A 7303-nucleotide genomic window follows, 5' to 3' on the forward strand; every position below is an offset into this window, starting at 1 on the left:
GCAAGTTTCCACACTAATCTCTGTCCTCTGAGTCCCAGAGCAGCTTCCTGCCCCTAAAGGTTTTCTGACACAATAAGAATGTGGGTGCAACACTCTGCCTTGCAAAGTAATAGACCACAGAGTCCTCAGATGTCACGCTGCTGAGCTCCACGTAGGCTGTGCTGGAGGATTTCTCTGTAGTTAGTGTGGCTTAGCTCTGGACCTTCTGGTTATAGCCAGGAGGAACCATTCTAGAATAAATCTTTCCAATCCACTCCAGTCCCTGTCCAGGCTTCTGCTTTATCCAGCTTATATCATAGCCGGTGAAGTTGTATCCAGAAGCCTTCAGGGCAGCTTCACTGAGGCCCCAGGCCTTCCCAGCTGCAGCAGTCGGGGGCTGAGCTGGGAGTGGATACCTGTGGATAGAAAGGCACAGTGGATGGTATTGTCAGAATGTGAGTCCCACTGCCCTTCAGTTCTGGGACTTGGGATCCCTTTACCTATAGCTTCTGCCACCAGGAAGAGGATGACCCAGCACTGTTTCATGTTGTCAACCTAGTGGGCTCAGTGACTGTGGGGAAGACAGTGATGATATGCTGCTGTTTGCTGTGGCCATCACTGTATTTACTACCTTAGACTCCCATGGTTTACATATTCATGAGGGAGGTCTTTCTTAGATAAGGACCTAGTGTAGCTGGAGAAGAAGGAGTTGAGGACACCTGTTCTGACAACAGGATGCTGCTGCCCATGTCCTAAACCTTTCTGAGGAAATAACCTTCCTGCAACCTGTGCAGGCCCTGTGGATGTAACATTCAGGCCCAATCTCTCAACTTAAACCAGAATCCCAGCCTGAGGCATTTACTACTCTTGGAGACAAAATTAACTGGTGGCAATTGTGATGAGGAAAACGGTAAGTGTTAATTTCTTTCTTTTTTCAATTTTTTAAATTAAGTTTTTATTTATTTTTATTTTTTATATTAAATGTAGCGTATTTACTTTGTATCCCAGCTATAGCCCCATCCCATCAGTCATTATTTAACAAAAATAATACTTTTCTCCTTACAATAGAATAAAAAATGATGTGGGGAATACAAGAATTTCTTTTCACTTTACAGGAAGGAAGTATGTGTATGGAAAGAGCTTCCTAAATGCAGCAGTATTCAGGTCCAAGTTGACCAGAGTCATGAATAGTCACACAGACATGAATAGTGGGAGAGAAGGCATTGTCCACCAGAGCTAACAGCAGAACAGAATGTACCATGTGTATTTCTCTGCAACATTACACATCATCAAGGTGACTGTAGTCCTCACGTGGCAGAGCAAATGCTTTTCCACATTCACGAAAAAAAAATGGCATTTTTATCCATAGATGAAATATTTCGAACCTCATTTCTCATTAAAAAAAATCTATGTAGAAAGCAGAGCAGTAGCATCCTAGGTTATGCCACCTGAATACATACTGTGAGAATTTGCCAAGCCCATGCCAGAGAGACAGCTGAGCAATAACTGAGCAGCATGTGAAAGTCTGACACTAGACTTAGGCCACAAGGTCAGAGGTTGCATTTCCTCTTTGAGGAAAGACAAACTGAAGAATGGATGATCAAATTCATTGAATAAGAAAACAAATATGGGGGGCCAAGATGTCGGCACTGGGAGAACACTGTGTCTGAGAAGCGGGACACCACACTCCATGCAGCGACCAGGAGACTGAACTCTGGGCCCTAAAACAACAGCTATCGTGTTTCCCAGGGACCAGTCAACATAACCCCTCCTGGCAGAGGGAAAGGACAAAGAGGCAGCACACAGGAAAGGTGGACACCGAGTCCTGCAGCCACAGTGTCACAGAGCTGACTGTTAGCCTACCCGTGCACTTCCGCAACAGGACCAAAACAGAGAGTAGTGAGCAAGGGGAACCCCTGTGCATTCCAACTGGTCCTGCAAGAGAGTGATTGAGCCTTCTAGGGAGAGATTGCCCCAGACCCAGGGACTGTCCACAGAAGCAACCAGACGAGATCCCTGCCAGCCACACCCCTAGTGTGGGCATCATAGGGATTCTTGGGATAGCGACCTCAACACTGAAGCCTCTGCCTTGCCGGTCCACCAGGGTAATCCAGGCAAACAATCCCTGGATCTCAGTCAGAACTGCGTAATAGTGGCTTGCAGGCCACTGCAATAGTCAAAGAATCCGTGCATGCACACTGCGCCTGCTAAAAGTGCATGCGAATAGCGCCATCATCACATTCCTTACTTAGGCAAAACTGAAAACACAGTGCACACTCCCAAAGCAGTGAACCTCTCTCATCTTCCTGAAAAAACAGTCCAGAAAACAGAAAGAGAGGATCATAGCCCAAACTACAATCTTGAGGAACAACCAGTGAGGATTATAAATAACCCGATGGCAAGAGGCAGACATAAGAACACTCCCAACAAAAATCAGGACATAATGACCTCATCAGCAACCCCACAAAACAATGGACACGTCAATTCACCAGATATACAAGAAAACGACCTCAAAACTATGTTTCTCCAGCTATTAGAGGCCCATAAAGATGAAATGAACAAAGCCCTCAGAGAAATAACCAAAGAAATTGAGACTAACCAAGAGGAAACAAATCGTGCTCTCAGAGAAATGACCAGGAAAATTGAGGCAAACAGAGAAGAAATGAACAAAGCTCTCAAAGAAATGTCCACACAAATGAAGGCAAATAAAGAAGAAATAAACAAAGCTCTCATAGAAATACAAGCAATTAACCAAAGAAGTAGAGGCACAATTAGTGATACATAGAGAGGAAACGGACAAAAAAATAGAAGCTATCATTGAAAAGCAGGAGTCCACATTCAAACAGATGAAGGAAATGGTGCAAGATATGAAAACAGAATTAGAATCAATAAAGAAAACACAAATAGAGAAAAACCAGGAGATGGAAAACATAGAGAAAAGATCAGGCACTACAAAGGTAAGCATCACCAACAGAATACAAGAGATGGAAGAAAGAATCTCAGGAGCCGAAGATACACTTGTGGAAAGTGACAAAAGTCTCTCAAAAAAAAAATAAATAAAATCAGAAAAGTTCCAAACACAAAACATCCAAGAAATCAAGGACACCATGAAAAGACAAAACCTAAGAATAATAGGAGTAGAAGAAAAAGAAGACATCAGACTCAAAGGTACGGAAAATATTTTCAAGAAAATTATAGAAGAAAACTTTCCCAATTTAAAGAAGGAGATGGCCATAAACATACAAGAGGCCTACAAAACACCAAGTAGACTAGACCAGAAAAGAAATTCTTCACGTCACATCATAGTCAAAACACTGAACCTACAAAACAAAGAAAAAATCCTAAAAGCAGCAAGGGAAAAAGGCCAAGTAACATATGAAGGTAGACCTATCAGAATCACACCAGATTTCTCAACAGAAACTATGAAAGCCAGAAGGGCCTGGACAGAAATCATACAGTCCTTAAGGGACCACAGATTTCAACCCAGACTACTATACCCAGCAAAACTTTCAATCAATATAGACGGAGAATTCAAGATATTCCAAGACAAAACCAAATTTAAACAATATCTACATAGTAACCCAGCTCTACAGAAGTTACTAGAAGGGAAACTCCAAACCAAAGAAAACAACTACATCGAAGGAAACAGAGGAAATAGATAACAACACACACAAAAAAAGAAGACAAGCAATGAAACTCAGTGACACCACCAACACCACATCTATAGTAAGTAACAATTGTTGGTCACTAGTTTCTATCAACATCAATGGACTCAACTCCCCAATTAAAAGACACAGACTAACAGAATGGTTGCAGAAACAGGATCCATCATTCTGTTGCATCCAAGAAACACACCTATGCAACAAAGATAAACACTACCTCAGAGTAAAGGGCTGGAAAAATGTCTTTCAAGCAAATGGTTCTAGAAAACAAGCTGGAGTAGCCATCCTAATATCTAATAAAATAGACTTTCAACCCAAGTTAACAAAAAAGATAAAGACGACCACTATATTCTCATCAAAGGAAAAATCCACTAAGAGGACATCACAATTTTGAATATCCATGCCCCAAATACAAGAGCACCTACATTCATAAATGAAACAATATTAAAGCTTAAATCACACATTGATCCTAAAACCCTAATAGTGGGAGACTTCAGCACTCCACTCTCACCAAGGGACAGATCAACTAGACAGAAAACAAATAGGGAATAAAAACACTTATAGAGACCCTAAATCAAATGAACCTAATAGACGTCTAAAGATCTTTTCATCCAAACTCAAAAGAGTATACCTTCTTTTCAGCACCGCATGGAACCTTCTCCAAAATAGACCATATAGTTGGTCATAAAGCAAGCCTCAACAGGTACAAAAAGATTGAAATAATCCCTTGTATTCTATCTGACCACCATGGACTAAAGCTGGACCTCAACAACAACAGAAATAACAAACAGCCTACATGCACAAGGAAACTGAACAACCTGTTACTCAACGACAGCTGGGTTAAGGAAGAAATAAAGAAAGAAATTAAATACTTCCTAGAAGTCAATGAAAATGAAGGCACAACATACCCAAATTTATGGGACACATTGAAAGCAGTGCTCAGGGAAAAAACTATAGCACTAAGTGCCTGCAAGAAGAAATTCGTAACATCACATACAAACAACTTAATGGCCCAACTGAAAACCCTAGAAAACAAAGAAGCAGATACACCCAAGAGGAGCAGAAGGCTGGAAATAATCAAACTCAGGGTTGAAATCAATCAATTAGAAACAAATAAAACTATTCAAAGAATCAATGACACAAAAAGCTGGTTCTTTGAGAAAATCAACACGATAGACAAACCCTTAGCCAAACTAACTAAAAAGCAGAGAGAATCTATCCAAATCAACAAAATCAGAGATGAAAAGGGTGACATAACTACAGACACAGAGGAAATTCAAACAATCATTAGGTCGTACTACAAAAGCCTATATGCCACAAAATTTGAAAACCTAAATGAAATGGACAATTTTCTTGATAGATTCCATCTTCCAACATTAAGTCAAGATCAGGTAGAAAGACTGAACAGCCCTATATCCCCCAAGGAAATTGAAGCTGTCATTCACAGTATCCCCTCCAAAAAAAAGCCCTGGGCCAGATGGTTTCAGCGCAGAGTTCTACCAGACCTTCAAAGAAGTGCTCACACCAATTCTCCTCAAACTATTCCACAAAATAGAAACAGAAGGTACATTACCAAACTCATTCTATGAAGCCACAGTCACCCTGATACCTAAACCACACAAAGACCCAACAAAAAAGAGAACTTCAGACCTATCTCTCTTATGAACATTGACGCAAAATACTCAATAAAATACTTGCAAACCGAATCCAAGAACACATCAAAGATATCATCCACCACGACCAAGTAGGCTTCATCCCAGGCATGCAAGGGTGGTTCAACATACGGAAATCCATCAATGTAATCCACCACATAAACAAACTGAAGGAGAAAAACCACATGATCATCTTCTTAGATGCTGAAAAAGCATTTGAAAAAGTCCAACACCCATTCATGTTTAAAGTCTTGGAGAGATCAGGAATACAATGCACATATCTAAACATAGTAAAGGCAATATACAGCAAGCCTATAGCCAACATCAAACTCAATGGAGAGAAACTTAAATCAATCCCACTGAAATCAGGGACAAGACAAGGCTGCCCACTCTCTCCATACCTCTTCAACATAGTACTTGAAGTCCTAGCCAGAGCAATAAGACAACTAAAGGAGATCAAGGGGATACAAATCGGAAAGGAAGAGGTCAAAGTGTCACTATTCGCAGGTGATAAGATAGTATATATAAGCGACCCCAAAAATTCAACCAGAGAACTCCTCCAGCTGATAAACACCTTCAGCAAAGTGGCAGGATACAAAATCAACTCAAAAAAAATCAGAAGCCCTCCTGTATACCAAAGACAAAAGGGCCGAGAAAGAAATTAGGGAAACAACACCCTTCACAATAGCCACTAATAACATAAAGTACCTTGGGGTGACACTAACCAAGCAAGTGAAAAACCTGTTTGAGAAAAACTTCAAGTCTCTGAAGAAAGAAATTGAAGATCTCAGAAGACGGAAAGATCTCCCGTGCTCATGGATTGGTAGGATTAACATTATGAAAATGGCCATCCTGCCAAAAGCAATCTACAGATTCAATGCAATTCCCATCAAAATACCAACTCAATTCTTTACAGACCTTGAAAAAAAGATTCTCAGCTTCATATGGAGAAACAAAAAACCCAGAATCTCCAAAACAATCCTGTACAACAACAAATATCTGGAGGTATATCTATCCCCAATCTCAAGTTGTACTACAGAGCAATAGTAATAAAAACTGCATGGTATTGGCATAAAAACAGAAAGGAGGATCAATGGAACAGCATAGAAGACCCAGAAATAAACCCACACACCTATGAATACTCGATTTTTGACAAAGAAGCCAAAACCATTCATTGGAAAAAAGACAGCATCTTCAACAAATGGTGCTGGTCTAACTGGATGTCCACATGCAGAAAAATGAAAATAGATCTATATTTATCACCCTGCACAAAACTAAAGTCCAAGTGGATCAAAGACCTCAACATAAAACCAGATACTCTAAATCTGTTAGAATAAAAAGTGGGCAACAGCCTAGAACTCATTGGCACAGGAGACAACTTCCTGAACAGAACACCAACAGCACAGGCTCTAAGAGCAACAATCAATAAATGGGACCTCATGAAACTGAAAAGCTTCTGTAAAGCAAAGGACACTTTCATCGAAACAAAATGCCTGCCTACAGATTGGGAAAGAATCTTCACTAACCCTTTATCTGACAGAGGACTTATATCCAGGATATACAAAGAACTAAAGAAGCTGAAAAGCAGCAAACCAAGTAATCCAATTAAAAAATGGGGAACAGAGCTAAACAGAGAATTCTCCACAGAGGAATATGGAATGGCAGAGAAACACTTAAAGAAATGCTCATCCTCAATAGCCATCAGGGAAATGCAAATCAAAACGACCCTGAGATTTCACCTTACACCCATCAGAATGGCCAAGATCAAAAACTCAAGGGACAACACAAAGGGGAACCCTCCTCCACTGCTGGTGGGAATGTAAACCGATACAACCACTCTGGAAATCTATCTGGCGCATTCTAAGACAATTAGGAATAGTGTTTCCTCAAGACCCAGCTATACCACTACTAGGTATATACCCAAAGTTTGCTCAAGTACACAAAAGGGATATTTGCTCAACCATATAATAGCAGCTTTATTTGTAATAGCCAGAACCTGGAAACAACCCA

At 40.5% G+C, this 7303-nt stretch overlaps 1 pseudogene; it reads right to left on the reverse strand.

Annotated features, from left to right (window-relative positions):
• Positions 1-13: 13 nt before the first annotated feature.
• LOC129674765 (Ig heavy chain V region 3-like) lies at positions 14-525 on the reverse strand (annotated as a pseudogene).
• Between the last annotated feature and the right edge of the window lie 6778 nt (positions 526-7303).

This window comes from Psammomys obesus, unplaced genomic scaffold (assembly GCF_907164565.1).
Source record: "Psammomys obesus unplaced genomic scaffold, mPsaObe1.curated_primary_1811, whole genome shotgun sequence".
Taxonomy (NCBI): domain Eukaryota; kingdom Metazoa; phylum Chordata; class Mammalia; order Rodentia; family Muridae; genus Psammomys; species Psammomys obesus.